This window comes from Dasypus novemcinctus, chromosome 11 (genome assembly GCF_030445035.2).
Source record: "Dasypus novemcinctus isolate mDasNov1 chromosome 11, mDasNov1.1.hap2, whole genome shotgun sequence".
Classification (NCBI taxonomy): domain Eukaryota; kingdom Metazoa; phylum Chordata; class Mammalia; order Cingulata; family Dasypodidae; genus Dasypus; species Dasypus novemcinctus.
The window spans coordinates 50,999,626-51,024,691 of NC_080683.1; the positions used below are offsets into that span (position 1 = coordinate 50,999,626).

Below are 25,066 nucleotides of genomic sequence, written 5' to 3' on the forward strand. Positions count from 1 at the left end.
GCTGATATTTGCACACTGACATTTATAGTGGCATTATTCACAATTGCCAAAAGATGGAAGCAACTCAAGTGTTCATCCACAGAAGAAAAGATAAACAAAATGTGGAATATACATATAATATTGTTCAGCCATATAAAGGAAAGAAGTCGTGATACATGCAATAACATGAATGAAACTTGAAAATACCATGTTGAGTGAAATATGTCAGACACAAAAGGTAAGTGTTGTATAATCTCACTTACATGAAATATATGTAAAAACAGGTTACCAGGAGCTAGGATAAGGGTAGGGAATGGGGAGTTAATAATTAAATGGTACAGAGCTTCTGTTTGGGGTAATGGAAATGTTTTGGTAATAGATTATGATAATGGTAATTCACAACAGGGTGAATACAGTGAACACCACTAAATTGTGTACTTGAAAGTGGTTACAATGGGAAATTTTAGGCTGTACATATGTTAGCATTGGTTTTTTAAAGCCATGCCAGGCCAAGAACAAGGTCAATAGCTTTTAGATCCCCATTTCACATCCTCAATGTGTGGATGTACAATACGAGAATGATAAAGGGACAAAAAAGGGAATGACCAAACCAGCTACTCCTTGTGACAACAAATCATTCTTGTTTCCTCAAGGAACTGCTGGAAATGAATCCTTTAGCAAATGGAGCAATTTTAGTTCCCAAAGTCCAGTAAGGTAGGAAGAACTCAATACGAAATTCTGTCTGAATAAAACACAAGAATGTTGAGGGACAAATTTGCAAAACCTGATATTGAATTTGTGCTTCATCTCCTTGCAGGATGCTCTGCAAACAGCACACTGCAGGAGGAGGCACACTGCAGGAAGAGGCTTGGATGATAAAAAGCCTGCTTTTCTCAGAATTTTCCCAATGTGTTTAAGTCCTGAAGGCTTTCCTTAAAAATCCTCAATGTCAAAGAAAAATAATAATGTGTACCCAGGTTTGACCCTAGACCATTTAAAGTCAGCTGTTTCCCCAGCATCCTGAGTCTCCCCTTTTAAAGCACTTTCCAACAAAGTTCTCCTCACTTGGACTCAGTTCTCTTATATTTTCTTCTGCCCACTTCCCATTCCTCCCTCTTCCAGTTATATGCAGTTATATGAGTTCAAGTCACTTTGTTACTTCTCCCAGGGACTTTTGAATTAAATTTTATCTCCTATAACAGAATAAATGGCAGTGACCCCAGGTGAGGAGTGGTAGGCATAAATGAAAGAGAGTTACTGAAATTACCTTTCTGCTAACATCCTGTAAAAACACAGAGCTAATTTTATTCTTTCTGTTCTTATCCAGAGGACCCTATAATGGACAAACTATTTGAAAATTTTCCTTACTTTCAATATTACGTTCTGTATCTTAGTTTCATATAATTTTGTACATATTAAAAATGTTCTTTAAAATGAACCAACAAAATTCTGGCCTGGGTTCACTTCAGTTTTACTCTAAGCTGCCTTTTGGCAGATACTAAATGCCCAAAGGGGATGCTGGTGAAATTGCATCTGAGCCTAAGTGAGCAGCCCAGGTCCTCGTTGCTAGATAGAGCTTGGCTAATTCTGTCTTTAGACTCACTGTAAAGCCAAGAGTTGGCTACTGCTAAATTAACAGCAAAACACAAATCAGTTTGAAAAATAGATGTGTTTATTATGTTCCCAATGCTTGGCATCTAAAAAACTTAGAAAGATTCCTGGCAAATGGTATGGTTCCATACATGTTACTGTAACATACAAATTGACATCTTGTGTTATAATGTTGTCTGGAGCGAGGGCTCGGCCTCGCTTATGCCCAAGAGTCAGGGGGGGCTCGCTCCTGCCTAACCACCGGCGGGAGGTACTCCTGAAAGGAGCACCAGTTCTTCCAGGCTTGGGGGACGCGCGGTTAAAAAGGAACCACGGAGACCACCTGAGCGCAGGAACAGGTCTGCTTTATTGCGGAAGTACACTTGGTTATATAGGGTTGGGTGGAGGGAGGGGTTGGAGCTAGGGCAGGCTAGCTACAGGGTGGTAGAGGATAGGTGGAAGTGGGCGGAGGGCTATGAGGTAAGCAGTGTCTAAGGAAGGAGGCAGATTATATGCTAGCAATGTGGGCGGGACTGGCGGGAAGGACCGCAACGGCTGGAGGGGGAAGATAACAACGGCTGGGAGAAGGGGTGGAGGGAGGCAGTAACAATCTTGGTTAAGAACATAGTGCTTTGCTATTTAGTTTTACTACTTCTAAACCTCAGCTCCGTGCTCTCATGGAAGCCAAATTCAGCAACAGATTTGGGTGCAGTTTATTTAAAGGGAATCTTCAACAAAATATGGATTTCCATGGTGTGATTTAATCCTCTTCAGCATCTCATACTAGATGGATCATTTCCCATAGCCCAGAACCCTTCATGTGTTTTCATGTACATGTGTTACTGAAGAAATAGCGGGGTATTTATGTGAGGATACCTCTGATGATACATACATCCTACTGAGAGAGGGAACAATTGCAAGCAGCTACTCCCCAGAACATTTTTTTTTTTTGAAAAACAAAAATGACATTTCCTTGAAATTATGGTGTGGTCACTGCCCCAACTGTCCAAGTCAATGATTTGACCCTCTCCTGAGCAGTAGCAACAGTAATGGGAATTCAGGGCTCCTGATGGCAAAGTGCACAGAGTGTTTCAATCCTACAGACATCCACATTGAACGGGAGGCTTTAGTGCCTCATTGCTTCTGAGACAACACGATTCATAGGCATTCTGTTGATCCAAAATATAGTTGGGACAGTTAGGTGGTGGATAAGACTTGTCATTTATTGATGCTAGGTAGTTTTATGTATTTTGTCTGGTGTCTGTTTTGCATTGTTGATCATATTCAACACTCTTTCTTGTCTATAGCTTAGTTTATGTATCAATAATTTCTCATTTGCTTTACTGCAAAAACCTCCAATAGGTTTCCCCAATTCAATTCTACATTCTATTCTACACAAAGCTACAAATCTGGTATTACACATTAGCTCTGATCCCTGTATCAGTTACCTTCAATGGCCCCATAACCTGAATGGTAAAGATCAAACACCTTAGACCAGTGAATTATTCCCCCCATGCATTCATTCTACCACCTGAGCATTAGCACACTTTCTTTCTTGTTGCAACTGTGCTCACACCAGGGTGGACCACTTATTGACCTATCTTCTCCATTCATGCCATTTCCTCTTTCTGAAATATTATTCCCAATCTCTAACAATAAAAATCTTACCCTCTAAGGATAAATCTCACCATAATTCCTTCATAACATTTCCTGTCCCAGATATCAGAATTTGTCTCTCCCACTTAACACTCTCCATACTACTGAATGTCATAGCACCTTAATATTTCATTATTTGTATAATTATAATTGTATCAGACTAAGACAGCCTGAAACATCCATCTGCACAACAGGGATATCCCTGCCACTTGGCCTTGAGAGTTTTATTCCCACCCATAAGGCTATTTCCTATGAACAGATTAGAAGAGATTACCTTGATTTGGGCCATGACTTACCATTTTGCATTTCTATTTTAGTACAACTCCTTATTTGTTTGGTATTGCCTTCCTTCAAATATAATATTCAATCAGGTTTCAGTCATCTTTCTTGCTCTTGGCAGGTATTCTGCTGACTTCTTGGCTGATCTGTATAGAACCATTTTATAACATTATATGTATAATTTCACTTTCTGAGGGTAACTTTACCCATGCTTGCCAGTCAACTCACTGTCGTTTACAACATGCAGCAATCTTTAATGAATGATCCTATGAGAATTCTTTTGGGTTATTACCTTCATGAAATACTGTCAGGAGGTTTATTTCCCCACTCTTAGTACCTCTGGGAATAGCTGAAATGTAGAAACTCTTGCCTCGATGTGATAGTAAGAACATTATTGTCAAAAAATACATAGAAAACAGATAGGTATAGATAAATAGATAGATAGATTCCTATGTAGACATTGAGAATCATTAGATTTTTAAAACTTCAACTTCATTGCACCCTACAACAATTTGGTATTCGTTCAACAAACATTAAATACCTACTAGGAGACACTTTCCTAGGTTTGGAGGCAATAAAAATAAATATATGGTTCCTACCCCCAAGGAGCCCACAGTAGAAGAAGGGGTAGAAGTATAAACAAGGAAATATAACCCAAAATTTTAAGTTCATCAAACTTTAGGTGGAATGACGATTGATGAACAAAACTATTCAGGAAACAATGAACGTTTTTTCAGAGACCTTGATTCACTGAATCTTCAAGAACAAATAGTACAATACTATAAAGAATATAATGAGGCCTACTATTAATTAATTAGAAGCCTAAAACCTTGGTAGAAACATTTTAGATATCACTTATTCTGTAGTCTCTACCTAGGACATTACATTTTAAGCTAATTGATCTTTTGGTGTCTGAAAGCCTTTATTTAATATCAGTTCTTTGTGCCCGACAGTGAGAGAGGAAAGCTAGAATGCAATTTCCAGCATATAAAATCTAAGCAATTTAGAACTCAAATGCTTGGCATGAGGCACCAAAAAATTGGGGCATGGTCTATTTGGAACAAAAAGGGCCAAGAAAATGGTCTGGACAATATGGTAACAGAAACCTCTCCTCCTGCCTATTTTCATTAAATGGATTATCACAATAATGGGTGGAGGCAGCCATTGGGGTAAAACTGGGGAAATTTTTTGATAAAACTTTTGGGAATTTTTCTCTTTCCTCATCAGGCTTGAATCTGGACTCTGCAGACAAGTAGGGCATGTGGAACACCATGTGGCTATGATAACCTGCTTGTAGAATCTGACAAAAAATGCCTTCAACTTCATCAGTATTCTTTTAAATTACCCCAGACCCCCAAAAGGTTACAACTATCAAAACTCAGGTATAGTTCTTAGTAACAATAACAATCAGGAATTGGTTGGTCAAAAGGAGATGAAAAGGTGAGGTCATTTGAGGCACTGCAAAGACACAGAGATAATGCAACTAGAAGTAGGTAGAGGCCACATCATGAACAGCCGTTTATTCAAAGATAAGAAAATTAATACTATAGACAAATAAATGATATTGAAGGCTTTAAGAAGTAGAGTAAACTGTTAGACTGTTCTAAACAGTCTGTTAGCTGTTTATAAAATCAAGTTGAGGTGAAACAAAGACTACATGTCCACAAATTAGTTAAAAAGTCACTACAGGAATTTAAATAAATTAGAAAGGATTAATAGAAACAGGTGTGGAAATATTTGAACAATACTTTGAGATTTATTGGAGATGGCTGGATAAAAGAGGAGGAACTCACAAGAATTGCTCACAAGTTTTTGATTGTAAGAACTAGGTGGATGGTATTACCACCAATTAAAATAAAGACTATAAAAGGAACTGTTTTGCAGGGGAAAATGAAGAGATCTGTACTGGCTATGCTAAATACATAGATTATATATGCTAGTATCTAGCTACAGATATCAAATGAAGAGTCTGGACATAAGAAAGTCATTTGTCAGTACTAAGCATAACATACTTAAAACCATGATGGCAAATGAGATCAGTCTAGGAAGTGAACATAGATGGAGACAAGATATTGACTGAGAGAAGACCCATACTGGGATAGCAGACACAAGAATGATTATGGGGTCCAGAAAGGGAGAGAGAACATTCAGTATCACAAAATACAAGGAATGATTCAGTTTCAAGAAGAAAACAGAACTCAGAAGAATAAAATTCAACAGAGAAAACCAAGAACATGTGAACTCAAACTGCCCAGTTAACAATTAGAATGACATTGCTGACCTCTGTTACATGGTGGAGGCAGAAGCCAATTTGCAATGAAAAGAGACTATATGTGAAGTGAGGGAATGGCGATAAATTTTTCCAGCTGATGTTTGAGATTTTAGGTCTTTGTTGCTTCTGAGTTCAGCTTTCCAGTACTCCAAGATCTCTAATGCAAAAGCTGAGTATTAAACCACATTTTTGTTATTGTTCTCCCCTTGTTTCCATTTCCACTGTGCACACCTGCAGTTACCTGTACTATAATTTCTGCACATTCCACCCCTGTCAGGCAACAGATAGCACAAGATCTAATATCTGCCCAGTCATTCTCTATGGAAGACATTTCCAGAGCAAGAACTCCCTGGCTTTTCTGGAGGAAGTAGAACTCAGACTATCTCATTATCTCATAGTTACTCCTTAATTCATTTCCCTTCTTTCTTGCTTTTTCCTGTCACGGGAAAAAAACAGAGCAAGTGAGTGAGAGAAATCCACACCCTCAGTCTCATTGGATCCTCTGGCACACAACAGCTCACCGGCAATAAGCCCCGTGACAGCAGGTGCTGTCAGTTGTTCACCAACTGAGAAGAACTCAGAAATGCATAATGAAAGAGCAAACTCTCTAAATGTCAGTGTTGTTACACATATTTTCATATCACCTTGTCTAGCCTGTAAAAGTCTAGAGACCAGGAACTTACGCCCTAGGTTTTGTAGCACGTTTTATGCCCTAAATAGCACCTGACTGTGAACTAGGTAGTTAAGGATTTTCTTCCAGTGCCTGAATGAATTCATACTACTGTGGTCTGGAACTCAGAAGAGTGAGTACCCAGCATTTTAAAGCATACACCCAAAGAATAAAAATGACTTCTGCCCTTGAATAATTGGAAGATTAAAACTAATATACAGGACAAAGTTTGGGAAAAGTGTTAAAATTCTGATTCTGACCATATAACTTCCTACAGAGATGAGAGATCAATGTGCTGTGGAATTGGCAGGACAAATTTATTAGAAGAGGTGAAACTTGATTTAGCCCTTTAAGGATGGGTTGGCTTTTTAAAAGTGGAAGAAATAAAAAGTCAATACCTGGATTGACAGTACCAAATTACAAGAGAATCAGGATTAATGTAGCATAATGGAATGAAAACAATGAGGGCCCAGGGTGAAAGGGGCAGGGAAGAATTTGGCAGCATGGAGAGGAAAAAAGCTTCTCTTTTTGTTGGAGAGGTAGGAAGAGGTGATGCAGACCCTAAGAGTATCTTTCAAGCCCCTATTCTTTTCTTTTGAATATGGTGTAGTGAAAATATGTTGTACTGACTGTTTACTGGTTTGAAATCCAAGTCCCTCCTCAGGGTGTCAATGTAGAGCTGATGCAGCAAACTTGGCAGGGGCTCCATGTTTCTTGCAGTCAAGCGTGCTGATGCTGGCAATGAATCTGGGAGGCAATTTGGGAAAAAGACAGAGAAACAGATTTATTTCTCAGTAATGTTTATTTCCTCTTGGCTTATCAATATTGATACAACTGATAAAACACAAGAAAAGACAGAAAAGCCTCTTTTCTCTCCAAGGAGAAGAGATGGAATGGAATTCAGCTAAGCAAAAGGTCATGAATTTTAAAGTGGAAACTCTTGCAATACAGCTAACTCTTGTTCTTTATAGACAATAAAATAATATTTCTGAAATAATTCTAACAGAAGTAACCACACATGAATAAAGAAGTCACTAAAAAATCAAGGCCCTTCCCTGTAATAATAAATGTGAAAAAACATACTTGTGCTATTTATTATGTCTATGTGTATTTGTTCTACTTTAAAAGATCAACTATGAATTTAGTTTTGGCAGTCAGTGGAATTTTGAGACATTAACATTCACACAAAAATATTTTTCACAATGTTTAAGTTTTCCATGCTCATTGTGTTGAAAAAAAGAAATTACTGTCACTCATTTATCAGTGCTAACAGTGCTCGGCATATATTAGGTGCTCAGTAAATATTTGTTGAGGTCAGTTCTCAGGTTTATTTGCTCTGCAGCTAAAGATATAATTCCTAGAGAGACATCTTTCTTTTTCAGACTCTCAAATGCCATGGCTTAGGATTGGTTTTATTTTGCTTGCAATAACAGCAATGAGATATAATCATAATAATTCATTCTCCTCTAATAGATTGTAAATTCCATGAAAGCAGAAATCTTGGTTGCTATGCTTGCTGCCAGGTATAAAATAGGCTCTCAATAAATATTTGTTAAATAAATGAACAAAGTGAGCTACCTCCTTGAATTGTGTGTGAGCATGCATGCGTCTGTTTGGGAGAAAAAGAAAGGAAAATGAGAAATGCTGTTAGAACTTTAATATATGTATACATTTACCTCCAAAAATGTGTCTCATAATTTCTTTGGGGAGGCTCTTCTTGTCATCCAGCTTTAGAACTATATAAAATGATGCTCCAAAATCAGACTATAAGCCTTTCACTACCAGAAATGAATAGATTTAGAATTTGTCAAGGCAGATGGACTGGACACAATTTAGAATTTTCAGGAATTAAGTGAATCAATTCATATTTTTCCACTTAAATTGACCATTGGAAACTAAATTTGGTTCCTAAAAAGTTATTTTAAAATTTCCAAATTAAAAACAAAACACAGTAGCAACAAAATAAGCATCAATCCTGATTTGATAATCTTAATGGAACCAAATCTCCTTTACTGAAAGAAATTAAGAGGAACTTTTTAAAACTCCTAGATGCAGCTGTCTGTTCCCAGAAGCCAAGATGAACTGAAAAAATCATCAAATTTCCCTTCTAATTCCTGAAAAATAATCTGTCTTCCTTGGCTGCTGCTCTGAGTGTCAGAATTTTGAAGCAGGGTCTTCTACATCAATGTATAAAAATTGCAGACCTACTTATCATGTTTTATTTGAAAATTACTGCATTCCTTAATGGCTTGATAAATAAATATGAAACTTTCTAGTATCTGCAAAAAAAATTGTGAAGTCTAGAATATTACTAATTGCACTACCAAATATGAGGCTAGCAAATCACTTACTTAAACATGTCTTTCCTGGGTTTGCACATGGCTAATGATAATCTTGAAGACATGAAAACTAAATCCACAAAAAAAGATAGAATTATATTTGATCACTGGAGGCATCTTAGTGCTCACTTAAGTCAATTCCTTCTCTTTATAGAGATGAAATTGAGTCTCAGAGAGGTTAATTCACTGTCCAAGTTCACACAGTAGGAAAGTAGCAAAGGAAACTAGAATCAAGGTCTCTAGGCTGAGTTATTTTTTCTCTGCAATATATTGCCTCAATAGAGTAGGAGTTCTTTAGACCCTAATCTTTTAAACCCTGCTATTCCCGAGGCAGCTATGGTATGCTGTTCTTTGAATAACTGCATGGCATCCATGTTGCATTTCCTAAGCTCTATTATCAAGATGGACATTTGGAAATAGGGTGATAACATATAGTAGTTTCCTGAGCCTGTGTAATATGTCAAGCTCTACACCCAGGTTATAAAAAATTATGTTATAAGTGGAAGATAATATATTACGATAGGTACTTATGATTCTAACAAACAGATGTTAAAGGTTTAACAAAAATATTTATGAAAATGTTCTTAGATATTTTCTAATTTTATGGTGATTATATGTATACTTACAAACCATCATAGTATGAATGTTCATTTTTGATTGCCAAATAGGCTTGGTAATAAAATTCTTAATATTAAACCAATCCAAACTTCAAGCCCATATACAAACTTTATGGAATTAATGTCACTCATTTTAGTCTTGTGGATGTTTTAATTTGCTGGCTCTGTAGTATCACTTCCAAAAGGATATGTAATTAAATTCTGAATCACCAAATTTGAACATGAAAACATCAGTTCAAGGAAATAACTATGTTTTGTGTGTATCCATGAAATTTGGACATGATTTTAAATCTTATCACCTAATAAGAATATCAGTGTTTCCTCAAGTACCAAGTGGCATTAAACTTCATAAACTACACAAAAGGGTAGCAATCTTTAATTGAGTTTTGTCTATGGAAAAACTGAGTTGCAAGGAGAAAAAAAGAACTTTACTTCCCTGTTTCCTATCACCCGTAGTATCCAGTGAGGATTTCCTTCTCCACTGATGACCCTTCTTCCTATTTTGAAAAAGGTGAAGGGAAAGAGGTGGAGGGCAAAAGAGTAGATATGGGATCAAACCTCCCTACAAATGGGGGAGTTAAAATAAAGAAATGAAAAGTTGGGCACATCAGCGTGCCTCCATTTAGCTTGTTTTGATTACAAACAAAAGAATCTAAAATATTCTTCCATCAGTTTCTTCCTTTCATAAAAAGCCCTGAAGTCATGTGAAACCCCCTACTAAACCAAAGTTACTGTGATTGGAACTACAAAGAAGAGCTGACCATCCCAATGCACCCTGTTAAAATGTCCCATCATCAAACCACTGATTATAGGAGTTTCCCTCTTGTAACTAATAGAGCAGAGCTCCAAATGGGTGGAGTACTTTCATCTGAAAGAAAATACCATAAAATCCAAGAAGTCAGTCCCAAAGCCACTGAGACTCCCTATGGGCAGGAGGTAATTGTAATATGGATTCTTTCAGAGACAATACCAGATCTCATTTGAGTTTCTTAAGTGAGTGGTATAGCTGCATGTTTCAATTGACTGATGGTCAAATTTCCCAACCAGCGTAATGAGAATAAGCAGGTCACTGAAAAACTCCTAATTAATGAGAAATTCAAAGCCATTCCCACATACCACCAGACCTAATTTTCCATTCACCTGTTGCTATTCACTTAAAGTCAGTAAAATCTCTTTGATATGCCAGTTCCAAAGTAAGATTTTTTTACTTAAACTTATCTTCAAAATGGCTGGCTGCATATAATCCATGCCCCACCACCTTCCAGTATCTCTGTTAACCACATTATATAAAATGCTTTATTCTGTCTGTAACAAGAGGAACCAGTGTATAAAATGAGGCACCAGTTTGAAGTGATAGGTAGGCAAAAAATAACATGAAGTATCTAGATGCAACTAGCAAAAGACCTTGAATAAAAGAGGGACATGGTAAAGACAAATTAGTTTATATAGCTAAGAGACTTCAAATGAGTCAGGAGGTCAACAGAGGGGTCACATTATGCACATCTCAGCAGGATCCCAGAGACAGCCAAAGTAGATACAATCCCAGGTAAGAGTGCTCCTGAGGGCTATGGAGACACCCAGGTCCTGCAATCATGACAGATGGCTCTGGAGTTCAGTGCCTTGCCAGTGGGCCCTATTGTGCTATTTGTGCTCCTGAGTGTGATGGAGTTGGACTCAGATGTGACCTCTCTATATATGCCTCTTCTGTCACTTTTATTGAACCTGTGGTTGGCACTGGGTTTGGTGTATGCTCAGGAGACTCGAATCTCTGGACTGTCTATGTGCCAGCTGGGCACTGAGCCTCAGCAGAGTTCCAATACCTACTCTCCAGTTCATTGGACTTACTCCTCAGCTAACAGGGAGGTGAGGATGGTCAGCCACACCAGGGAACCGAGAGAGTCTACTGCTGCAAGCAGGAGAATCTCATCCATCAGCCTTGTGGAATCTAAACCCCCTCTCGATTTAGAGGTGGAGTGGATATTGCCATTCCAAGGTCCTCAGGGTGGAGGAATAAAATATGGATTGGAGTGAACTTACTGGTATTCTACTATAGAATTACTGTGACTCTAGCAATGGAAGAAATTGTGTCATTGATATGGAGACAGTGGCCATGGTAGTAGCTGAAGGCAGGGAGAGGGAAAAAGAGGTGTGATATTGGGGCATTTTAGGCACTTTGAGTTTTCCTCAATGATATTGCAGGGACAGATGCAGAACATTATGTATCCTTCCATAAACCAATGAATGGACTGGGAGAAAGTATAAACTACAATGTAAACTATAATCCATGCTATATAGCAGTGCTCCAAAATGTATTCATCAAATGCAGTGAATGTACCACTAATGAAAGAAGTTGATGTGGGAAAAGTAGGGTTGTGAGGAGTAGGGTATATGGGAACCTCTTGTATTTTTTAATGTAAAATTTTGTGTGTTCTATGTAACTTTTTTAAAAAGATAATAAAAAATGGGAAAAAAGGATAACGTGTAGTAAAGATCTAAATAAAAACAAATGCAGGAATTTCTGTTTTTGTTTGGGTTTTCCTGCTGAGTCTCGGACAGTACTCAGCCTCTAACAGGCATTCAGGAAATACCTATTGAATGAATGACTGTCATGTTTTTTTATCACTCACACTTGTCACATTGTCCCAGGAATTGCCTTTGAATCTCCATTTGCCCTCTCTACCAGACACACCCAGGAAGGCGCCAGCCTCCATAAGATTGTCCTGCAGAGCCCAATCTGCAAACCCTCTCCTGCGTTACTACAACATGAAGTGTCTGCTGACCCAAAATAGACATGGCACTCCTAATACTATACTGGTTTCTATAAAATGTCTCCCATTTCAAACTAGAAGTCACCTTTTTGTGTCCATGTAAACAATGAAGTTTGTGTATCAGTCTGGGTCCAGTAGGAAGATAGAAAATACAGTGGGTTAAACAGAGGCAGCATAATATAAAGAATAGTTAAACTAACAAAAAAGAGTAACTATAAGATATAAGGACATTGTCTGGTACCGGGGCTGAGGGAGAGTACCCAGGAAGAACAAACTTGGAAGGGGGTCCCTCTCCAAGGCTGGGGTTCAGACTTGGAGAAGATATATTTTCAACCCAAAAGGTAGCATAAAAGTTTGCTGACAGCAAGTCTGGAACTAGTCTGCAGTCACTGGGCAAACAGAGAGCAAATCCCTGGAGCACATGTAGGGTGCTGGTGATCAGCAACCAGCAGGGTGGGCATGCAGAGGGGGCCAGAATACTTCTGGGCACAGAGGGACTCTGGAAGCCAGCTCTGGGAGTCAGGGGCATTGGTGGGAGGTCCTTGGATCCTAGGGCAGGCAGGAAGCCTACACAGCAACAGAATTCAAGTCGGGGGGGCATGGGAGGGTTCTCATGAGGCCAGGCCTAGGTGGATTGCAAAGGGACCCCACATTCTGGTCCCATGGCTGGTACCAACATTCTCACACCACACTCCTGACCCTGCCCATCCCCCCTCCCTATGCCACAGCCAGAAAGAGCAGGACAACCCTTTTCTCCTCCCATGTCCTTCTGGTGCCCTGTACTGAAAACTGTATTCTCACTGTAAAGGAAAGATGCCCAAAGTAATTCTCTATTATCACTGGGATAATAAAGTTGAGAGGCAATAAACTGATAAACACAGATCGTTATGTCAAGAATTAACAGCTATATTCTTGCTTTGTGCACAGACTAGTTAACATACAGAAAAAACTGGAGGCAAAGGTCCTGGTCCAACATAACCACAGAAGGACTGTTTCCCAGTGCATGTACCTCCATAGAGGTTACTTCAAAGTAAACTCCCAAATTAGAGTCAAGTCTAAAAGATCCAAACTAAGCTTGGGAACATATTCCTCCCCAAATATAACCAGGCAGAGCACTAAAACAGACAATTGTCCTAAATCAGACCCTTCCAATAATACAATGATTAAAATAATCATAGTGAATGATCTATTCCCCTTTCACCTGTCCACGCTGCAAATGTCAAGGAGACATTGTTTTTTTGCTTCCTTCCCTCAAACCACATATTTAAAATATTTAAAATAGCTTAATTTTATTCTTCACTATTAAGAGTATCATTCCAAACTACTTGCTTTAACCATTGCAGCGAATAAACCACCTCTCATTGTTCTGGCTCTTAGGTCAAAGGACTTTTTGGCCCTTAGACATGTAGAAATTATGCCTCCAAAAACAAGAACTACCACCACAAAAACAAGAAGTATTTAAAATCCATTAAGTATTGGGAAAATCTCCAGTAAGTGACCACATACCTGAAATTACAGTAAGTGGAAACAATACAAACATTTCCATTTTCAGATGTTCTGCTCATCTCCAGATCTTAAAAACAGATTCTTCAGGAAGTCAATTTTATCTTTCATATACTGTCTTTGGCTTTTCTGAAAATGCCAATGCCCGGCAATTGCAAGATTGCTCCAAATCATTAAATATAGAGGAGGAAAATAAAAGGAGTATTTGTTTAAGTCAACCCAAATCTATAGTTTGTAAATCTATCCATCTTTCCCCCAAAAAAAGTAAATAAGGAAGAAACACTTTAGGTTATTTTGTGACTCAGGGACCACGCGAGGACCTAGAAAGCCAATCAGAAAACCTATTAAATATCCTTCTATGACATGACCTGAGGAAAGAACTCCAACAAAACTCATGGCAAAATTAAAGTGTAACATCAAGTGTTTCTCCCCTAAGAATAAAAAGCAACTTGAAGGAAAATAATCTGTTAATAAAAGTAGGCTCCCATCTTGAATTTTCTGAACTAATCCTGATTATACTATGCTTCCTCAAGTATTCCCTTAGCTCATTTCTAAATGTATTTATTTTAAAACAATTTTCACTTAAATTAGCCAGGCACAGTTTGTGGAGGAAGATTTGAATTCCCATTGAAAAGAGGTTTGATAAATTGCTTTTTCCTACCTAGGGAAGGGCTGGAAATACCTGGTGAAAGTTAATAAATTATGTTCTCAGTTTATAAATTTTTATATTTTCAAATATTAATTCATTAAACAGTTGTCGAACCTCCATTTTCTTACAGCCCTAGGAATCTGCCTTGAGCAAATATCTCAACAAGTAACAATTAAAGAATGACTAGAACAGGGGTTATTAACCTTTTTTGTTCCACAGACCCCTTTGCCCATCAGGTAAAAACCATAGACCCTTTACTAAGTCCACACAATACTGTGTATTATTTAAAAAATATATCACACCCACACCAACACATCCCCACAAGAATAATGGTTTTTTTGAATTTCAGTTCACGTTCATGGACTCCTTATTAAGAACCCCTGGACTAGAGGCAAACACCATACATTCTGATTAGTTATGCCATATGTGCAGCTGAAACTCCAACCATATAGCTGAGAAAGAGGATGCTATTTAGAGGTCTCACCTATAGGGGGCAACCTCTACTACTCAAATCTAAGTTATTTTTAGTAAACTAAAAAAATTAACCCAACAACTGTCCTTATTGATTTCAAAATACCTATCACATGGTTTCTGACCAGAACCAATCAATGTCCATTTCTTTAGAATCAGATGATAGTTATCACAGTTCTGATAGGGAATTAGGCCATATCCAAGTTTAAGAGTTCAAGGTAAGAGTATTGCTCATTTAACATTGGTGTGAATGAATGCTCAGGGCAGTGGTTCTTAAACTGGCTTCATGAGGATCACCTGGAGGACTTACTACTACACAGATTGCTGAGTTCCAACCCTGTGGTTTCTGTTTCAGTAGGTCTGGGGTGGGGCCTGAGAGTTTGTATTCCTAACAAGTTCCAAGTAATGCTGCTGCTGCTGGTTCAGAAACTACACTTTGAGATCAACTGGTTTAATGAGTCTGACATGTAGTTCTTTCTAACCTCAAGAGGACAGTCAAAGGGACCCTGAAATGAGGATTCAGACCATTCAATAGCTGATCCACTTGGCTTTTGTCTTAAGTAACTGTTTATGACATAAGAACCTAGAATTATTTTCAAATAACTTAGAGTAGAAAATGTAAGTAAATTTGTACAATGTAACACTAAGTATGGGTAGAAATAAAATATATCACACTCCTCATTTCCACTGCAGACCTTAGAATCTGAGTCAAGTCTGATTAAGGAGAGAGAATGAAATTATGATGCTTTGATATTAGTTAGGACCAGACTGCCTGACACCTGAAAAATGAGAGTTCTGTTCATCAATACCTGTAAGTAACTGGGAAGTGGCTCTAAACAAAGAAACAATTCCAAATGGGGAACAAAGTACCAGATTCATCAATGGCTTGGTGAAGGCCTTAAATGCCTCAAAGCCACAGTCTGTTAAGAGTTGACTAGAAACCACAACTTATAATAGAATCCCTAGGTGAAGGATTTAACTTCCCACCTCTCCAGTGAATCTGTGATAATACTGCCCCAAATCTGAGGGTCAGATCTTACTACTACAATCTCAGTCCAACATAAAATTTGACTCTGAGTCATACTCAGATAATCCAAATAATGCCAACAGCCATTTCCAAACTTTGAGCAAGCACAAGAGCCCTGTGAATGGAAGTTTCCCTTGGGAGGATGTTGCCCAGGTCCCTGATGCATCCTTCTAGTGATGCTGCAAGTGAAATAATGGGATTTAGGGCCCTGCCTGGGTACTGATTGCCCAGAGCGATTTCCAGGGTGACTTTTCATCTTAATTGGGGAATATGCCAGATGTTTTCCACCTAGGTTTAATGATTAAGCACCTAAACATGGCTCAGAAAGTACAAGATCTGAAGGGCACCAGACTCCAGTGTTTACCCCCAAGGCACTCTCCTTGTGCATGTCTAAGTGAAAGGGATGACTTTGTGCCATCATATTTATCTCCATTCCACTGCAGCTCAAGGCATCAGCCCATCACACAGAGACCTGGAATCTTCCTTCTGCTGCCAGACTGCCTTCCTCTACCTGACACATGAGTATGAAGTACACAATCCCATACAAAGGCTGAGCCTTGGAAAGGAAAGTGAATGTAAATTTACATTTCAAAAGCATTTGAATCTGTATCAAAAAGACATATCATCTGCTCATTAAACATCCACCTAAAATCAGCTCTGATACAAAGTGGACCTTGATCCACTTCTTACAGATTTGCTTGAGAACTTTAAGCCCTCCTAACCTCAGAATGGTTCACATTTGACTGCTAAGGTTTTTAATTGAGTACTCAGTTAAAGTCAATGCTTCATTTGATCATTTAAGTAGAGGAACCCAATTTTTCTCTTCATTCCTTTAATCTTTTCCTTATTAACAACAAGAAAAAAAGATTTTAGTTCAGAAGGTTGACAAGGATTTGAAGTGAATTACTGATATCTTTGGAAAAAAAGGCATTATTGCAGCTGGTCCTTCTAAAACTGAACTTCTTACCCTCTACAAAACTTTTGACTCCTTTAAGTATTTAAAAATAATTGAGGTGGCGAACTTGGCCCAGCGGTTAGGGCGTCCATCTGCAACATGGAAGGTCCACAGTTCAAACTCCGGGCCTCCTTGACTGGTGTGGAGCTGGCCCATGTGCAGTGCTGATGCGTGCAAGGAGTTCCGTGCCTCTCAGGGGTGTCCTCCGCATAGGAGAGCCCCACACGCAAGGAGTGCGCAAAGAAAGTGCAGCCTGCCCAGGAATGGCGCCGCACACATGGACAGCTGACACAACAAGATGATGCAACAAAAAGAAACACAGATTTCTGTGCTGCTGACAACAACAGAAGCAGAAGAAGACGCAGCAAATGGACAGAGAGAACAGACAACCGGGGAGGGGGAAAGGGGAGAGAAATAAATTAATAAAATTTAAAAAAGAATAATTGAAACACCCATATTATGTCTTAAATATGACTTCCTACATATTTTTTAGTATTGCAAGGCAGCATAATAGAGTGGAAGCAAATCATGTGGGCTCATATCTCAGCTCCAGTACTTCCTAGGTTTTTTAACTTTTCTGTGCCTCAGTTACCCTACCTGTAAAATGGTCATATAGTAGTACCTTCCTCATTATGTTGCTGTGAGTTCAATATATGTAAAACATTAACATTATCACTGGTATAAGGATTTGGATTCTATAACATTATTATTTCTCAAAACAATCCCTCTAAAATTATATATTTTACTGATGGGTATGGGGAATGGCAGGAAGAGATGAGATGTGGAGGCGCCTTTGGGACTTGGAGTTGCCCTGGATGGTGCTTCAGGGGCAATCACCGGACATTGTAAATCCTCCCAGGGCCCACTGGATGGAAGGGGGGAGAATATGGGCCATGATGTGGACCAGTGACCATGAGGTGCAGAGATGCCCAGAGATGTACTTACCAAATGCAATGGATGTGTCATGATGATGGGAGTGAACGTTGCTGGGGGGGGAGTGGTGGGGTGGGGGTGGTGGGGTTGAATGGGACCTCATATTTTTTTAATGTAATATTTTTACAAAATCAATAAAAAATAAAAAAATAAATCCAAAATAAAATTTTATTGTCTTTACAGTTTTCAATTATCAAGATGCATCTACTTCAGCAATAAAATCCAAGTTTGTCACCTTGAGAAAACTTCTTGATTTTTCCTTGACTTTTGGATTCCTAATCTTTCAAATGGGGATAACAATGATGCTTAAGCTCATAGGACTGCTGTATCAACCAAGTGACTCAATGAATAAGAACGTGTGGTCTGAAATTCATCATCTAGCCCTAGATGGGAAGAATAATGTCAGACAAGAGAGGTCAATGTGGAGAAGACAGGACCACTCCATGCAAGGACAGTATTGGTGATGAGGTGAACAAAGTCTAGCCTAAAATCTCCAAAAAGCAGGCAAGGGACTGGTGAAGAATTCAAAATCAGAATGAGCCAGAGAGGAACAAAATTCAGAAACAAAAATAATTAGGAGCAAATAGGAGAATTTTCCCCAATTTTTTGTTCCCAAACCAAGATGGAACTAAGGTCTTTCCAGCATATAACATCCCCCAAAACCCTTCAATTATGTTAAATAAATGTGTGAGAGGATGAATAGTTGAATGCTATCTTAAGAGTCAGGTTCTCTAGCTGAAGAAGAATTGAGATGGACTCATTCGAGCATCCATATGGGAGAGGACAAAGGGGAGCATTTGGCTCAGTAGAAGATGTCCACATGAAAAGGCTCCATCTCATTTGAATCACCAGTCTCGCTAAAGGAAGGGAGTTGAGAAACTGACCTAAGGGACATACCAATCTGGGCACTAGACACAGAAGTTTGTTAAAAGCTGGACTAATATTTATGTACAGTTTGTAAAGTTCTAACAGAACATGGAGGGGAGAGGTTGCTGACATCAGGCATTATTTAGAAATCAATGGTAAATTTCAGAGCACAGGGCTGCTCTGCCATAGTCAGGAGAAGTTTCTGGCAGGTGCTCTCAAGGGTCCACATGAATCACCTAGGGATCTTCTTAAAGTACAGATTCCCATTCAGTAGGGCCTGAGATTCTACAGTTATGAAAAGCTCCCAGCTGCTGTTGTTGTGGCTCTGTGGATCACAATCTGTGGAATGGGGACGTAGTCCTCTGTGTAAGTCCCTAAGAGGGGAAGTGTTTAGGCAATGGTGGCCTCAATCTGAGGGCTTGTGTAAAGAGCACACACTTGCTTATTACAGTGCAAGTTCTTTTTGTAGCTCTTTCACATTTGAAAGGGTGTGGACTCCTTTGCCCAGGTTTGGTCTCTTTCTCTTAAGAATTTGTGTGTTGGAAAATAAGACTCTGAGCTTTGCTGCAGACTTTTCTGAATGTCCCCCCCACTAAAGACCCAAGAACTACTTAGGACAAATCTACCAGACATGTTAGTTCATGTACCTCTTTTTATGGGTCAGAGGTGAAAGAAAGTAGCACTCCAAGAAGGAGTACTGAACTGGGGTCAGAACACCCAAGTGTGATTCAATGGGGTATGACTGAACAAATGCTTAAGGATGGGTCCTGCTCTAAAGTTACATGATTCCATGTTCTAGTTTCTCTCATCAAAATATTGAGGATTTTTCTTTTTGTTACTGTTTTTTCAGTCACAGTTAAAATACAATACTCCAAATAAAAGGAGGAAGGTCAATACCGCATGCTCATCCAGTAGTGAAGGAGCCATGCCCCTTCTCGTGACATCTGGTTATGATGAGTAATCTATATGAGGAATGAAGTTAACGAAGGGGAACACAACCTCCTGTGCAATCTCCTTTTAAAAATTCTGCAGAAATAGTCATGCAAATTTATCCATTTTCTATGACATAGACAGTTTGTACCTTGAACACTAGCATATAGACATGTTGAACTAAAAAAGATTTTATCTATTTCAACATACCCAGCAGCATACCGTCACTTCCCCAGAGACTGGAATTCTGTTTCTAGCCTTATAAGCTGTGTGACATTGGGAAAGTTTCTTTTTCTATTTAAAAGTTTTGGATAAGAAAACTGAACAAATCATAATCTTTCAGTGTCATGACTGAAAGTTTCCAGAGGTTTCTCACACACTTGGAATGAAATTCAGACCAGTTACGCTCACTCACCAAGCCCTACAAGTGCTGGCACCTACTTCCCACTGGAACCTATCTCCTACCTACCACTCCATCTCCCTCCGCTTACCAGAGTGCCCCACCCTCACCCTCCCACCTAGGTTTCCCAAGCTTGTTCTATTTGGTTGTGCAGTCCTGGCACTGAGGATCACCACCCTAAGCCCCAAACCCGTTTTTGCATGCCTATATTCTTGCCATCTAGATCAGATATTAAATTAAATGTCATTTCCAGATAGGCCTACTGATAGTAGCACCTGGGTCATTCTCTATAATATTATCAATGTTAATTTTCTGCATAATTCTTATCACTCTCTGTTTATTGCTCTTACTTAGTTTTACATGTCTTTGTTACCTACCCTGCCGTCAATATGCGCACATGAATGTTAATCCTAGAATCTTCAGGGATCTTGACAGAGTTATTCACACCTGATTCCCTAGTTCTTAGAACACTGCCTGGCACATACTACATGTACATAAATATTGTTAACTGAATAAATGAATGAGTAACCTTTTTGGTGATGTTTAGAAGGCTTTCCTTGTGTCTAGGTGAAATTTTAATATATATCCATTTTCTGAAGTTTAATAGTCTACAGACATAGAGAACAAACAAAGTATCTCATACATAAACATTTATTTCTAAAACGTAGAACTAGCTCACCTCTTATACTTTCCATTGCAAACATTAAAAGTATTACCTCATATAAACACCACTACCTCATTCCCCTCTCATGCAGCTAAGTTTGTTGTAGTAAACTGATTTCTACTACATCTGTTCCAGTCTTGGTTTATGCTGAGGGTGTTTTTTTCTCCAAAGCCCGTGAAATGAACATCACTACTGCTCCTGTCCCCATGTGTCACTCTGCCCTTGAAGCCCACACCAGGAGGAGGCCCAGCACTGACAATCAGCCTAGCGTCTTGGCACTAGCCCTGAACTCCCAATTCTGGGTGAGTGATGGTCACGACCAACTGAGTAATGTCTCTGCAGTGTTTCCTCCTGAGATAAGAGTATCTATTTTACTGGGTTACTGTGGGAATTAAATGTTGTAATGCATACAAGGCACTTGGTCTATTTTGGACACTCAAAATTATGCATATTTTATGTGTCTGAGAAGAGATGAACATCAAGAGAAAAATACTAGGATTGTCTTAAAGTTCCAAAAAGCAAACACAGTTGTCTAGCAAGCACAGACTTTCCTGTTAAGGATACTTTTAATAAATAATTCATCTTACAGTTATTTGTGTATAATTAAGAGAGGAGTCCTGTCAGATAGGAATAAATCATTGCTGTTATATGGGTAATAAAGAGGGACAAAGTTTGTACTTTAAAAAAGACATATATTTTAGAATTTTTTCCCAAAACAGTCCAGATGACTTGAAAAAGAACTGTCTGAACTAAATCCCCACGTGCCTGGAACCCTTCTGAACTCACTGCTAAATGCAGCTAAGCTTCACAAGTGCTTGAAACAGAGTTGGGTAGTGAGTGAGGAGGGCAGAGTGGGGCAGTGACATTGCATGAACCATCTTCAACAGAGTAGCACAGTTACCCAAAGTTAGATGGCTTTTGTTTAAATTACAACTATTAGAATCAATTTAAATCACTGTAGGATAGAGGACAGTTTACAGTGCACAAAATTAAGAGCCTCCAAGAAACAGATAAATTTTAAAAATCATTCAGAAGTAAATCTCATTGAGTTAGTTTTTATGTGCTTTCATAGAGAAGCTAACTGTTAATGAACACAGAAAATTAAGAACAAAAGATAAAGATAAATGGATAAACAAGTTTTACCCAAACATTTTTAAATGCAGTTTAGTTAAGGTTGATTTAGTACATGCTATATGTAACACCATGACTGTTTCTCCATCTTGTACATTGTAATTCCCAAGACATTGCTCAGTTCAAACTTTCATAATTTTCTTAGCTTTCTCTTTTGCCTTAATTGTTCCCACAAATTGACTTTGGATATTCATTTAAATATTTAGATAAATAATGAAACTTGAAAGAAAACTCAACCAGTCTTGCTAACAACAATGCTCTCTGCTCAGCTTTTCCCTCTCTAAAATCATAATTTGCTTCTGTTGGTTTAAAATTCCAACTATGATATTCCCTCAAAAACCCTACCCTCATTGTCATTATGATATGTTCATGCACAATATTTGTAAGAATTAATTTGAACTTATGCAAAAAAGTAAAGAAAAACAATTTGGCTTTGAACTTATGCAAAAAAGTAAAGAAAAACAATTTGGATTTGTTACTCACATTAGAGACCATTTTACAAAAGGATTCATCAAAGGCTCCTTTCACCATAGAACTTCCTTCATTCATTTATGATATTTTTCAATTTACTAAAATTGAATTTTCACACAGCTTCTCAGGAACATATCTATTGACTAAAGAGTATTTAACCATAATCTGTGAAAATCGCTAGCTTTTATGATAAACCAAATAAAATAGGTTAGTCACACAAATTTCTATAAAACAATATTTAGCTTGGAGGTTTTGTTTTGTTTTTGTTTTTGTTTTATTTTGTTTTGCTTTTGATTTAAAGGAAATTCAGGGCATCAGAGCACCATTTAAACAACACACTTCTCTGATTCTGAGTAGCATTAGAGGGATGGGCAATGCAATGCCCATCCATTTAGGAAAGATATGGGGGTGAAACGGAGAAAATTAAATGCGGGAAGAAAAAAAAAGGAGTATATAGATACTGGATAATGCCAGGATACCATACCATATTTAATGAATATTTTCTTATATCTTCTTGGTTAAGACTTTTTGAATAAAGATTGCTAGCAAGCTGGGGCAAAGGATCATTGAATAGCAATCCTGAAAAAAAGATCTTCAGAGAACTGCTAAGTATTAACTCTCGCAGAGTCATTTGGATACCTTCCAGAGTTGTAAAATAGAGATACCACCCTCTGCTCCCCAGAGGGGATTTATTTACATTCCAGAGCAAAAGTCTCTCTCTACATCTTCTTAAGGGTGGGTGGTCGGCACCAGGTGCCAGACACTTTATAAAAGCTCCAAGGTTTATAATTTCAGGGTGTCTCTCCTGTGGTGCACGCTCAGGGCCACAAGGCCCTGACCACATCATCCTGTGGGAAAGAGGGGCAAGGGGAACTGGAACAAAGGACCTCTGTGAGTAGCTAACTCATCTATTCTCTGATCGAGAAACGTTGTATTTCCTGTCAGATTATCGATATAAAAACTTAACAGATAGCAATCCGTGGATGTAGAAATTTGCGTGAAGTGGGGAATGAGACCAGGGTTTCTCAACCTGTGCACTACTGACACTGTGAATTAGATAATTATTGTGGGGACTTGCAGGGGAGAGCAGCCAAGTGATGTTTAGCAGCATTCCTGAAGTCTAACCACTTGATGCCCCCACTAGCCTCTAGACGTTATGGAATGTCTCTTGGGGGTCAAAATTGCTCCCTATTCACAACTGCTGATAAGGACAGATTAGATATTACCAAATATGGCCTTAAATTCCAGTAATGGGCCCCAACAGCTTTCTCCTTTGGCTTTAGCAGACATTACCGCAATCATTTTGGGTTGCCAAGTTAAAGTCACCATAAACCCAAAGCAATCTTTCAGGGAAATATCTTATTTAGAATACCAATGTTCTTTAGATAGATATGAGAAAAAACATGTAATTTACTAAAGAAGTAGTACAATTAATTGGATAGCAGTAGTCAAAATTTTAAAAACAGTATATGAATTTGTCTGCCACCTACAGAATTTCAAGGTTAGAAGGGATTGAATTTCTTATCACTTTGACCACACCTTGAATGTTTTAACAAGCTCTACAATGTCCCTGGTGAGGGACAGTCCAGCCTGTGCTTGAACGCATGCCCAGTGCTAGGAAGCTTACCTCTCCCTAAGTGTCCATAGATTTTTAGATAACTTGGAATTTAAAAGTTTTCTTCCTTAAATTGAGAACTAAACATACAACAAAACAACTATCTATTTCTAGCTTCCAACCATTGATCCATTGCGCCATTAAAGAAAACTCTGAACCCTTTCTCGCATGACAGAACCTCACATATTTGTACTCAATGTCATGTTTCTCCAATATACATCTGTCTTTGTTTGATAGGCTTCCATGATAAATAACACAATCTGGTTTGGGCTTAATCAACAGGAATTAATTGACTTACAGTTTTGGAAGCCAGAAGGCTTTCTTCCTCCAGGGGTTGATAGTGTTCCCGTGGCCAGTAATTCTTAAGTACTTTGGCTTTTCTATAACAGCAATGTCTCTCCTTTCTCTTCCATTTTTCCACTGACTTCCCACTTCCGGCTCCTCCCATGGCTCTTTTCTTAAAGAAAAAAAAAAAAAACTGGCTTTGAGTTTCTTTTACTTTATAAGGGCTCCAGTAAACCTCACTTAGTTGAACATGCCTTAATGAAAAATAACAGTTTTCAAGAAGTCCTATTTATAGTAAGTTCACCCTGACAAGAATTACAATTAAGAGGGTAACATTTCTAAATTGGAGTACATCATTCAGTCTACCACACTATGTTTTACTGAATTAAATACTCAAATTCCTTTTCATCATCTTTTATAGGGCAAGATTTTCAGTCCAACTACCTCCTAGCCATTCTCTGAAATGTTTTACAATTTGTTCGGATAGCTTTATAATCTAGTTTCCAGAATTGAGTGTCATGTTCCAAATGTGGTCTAAACATTATACTATGAGAACAGATAACCAAGGAACTATCATTTCACCATTCCAGATACTACATTTCTTTTAATATGGCCTAAAATAGCTGTGTTTATCAATAAAATAAACAGAGAAGTGATAGAGGAACTACTTGAGGTCAATAATAAAATTCTAATTAACAATAAAGAAATTGGAGATTCTGTAATGCTTCTGTCTTCTCTAACAAGGAAAATTATCTCCTAAAAGTTTTTAAAGAGAGGATTGCATTATCTCTTTAGCCGACAAACCATATCATTAACTCATATGGAATCTACTCTCTATTTCAAATCCAAATTTTTCCACCTCACATGTGATGCTGCCAAATCCTATCTTTATTTGTGAAGTTAATATTTGGATCTAAGTTTAGAATCATACATTTAATTTCATGGCAAATCTTTGTGATAATTTATTCTAGATTCTTGTTTAAGATTAACATTAG

The 25,066-nt window shown here is 38.2% G+C and overlaps 1 long non-coding RNA gene across 1 annotated transcript; it reads right to left on the minus strand.

The window, feature by feature from the left end:
- Positions 1-1,913: 1,913 nt before the first annotated feature.
- Positions 1,914-24,243, minus strand: LOC111767153 (uncharacterized). Its single transcript, XR_002799042.3, has 3 exons — positions 24,085-24,243; positions 7,077-7,193; positions 1,914-3,650 (listed from the first exon to the last, which is right to left on the minus strand). It is a non-coding gene; the product is annotated as an uncharacterized lncRNA (long non-coding RNA).
- Positions 24,244-25,066: the final 823 nt, after the last annotated feature.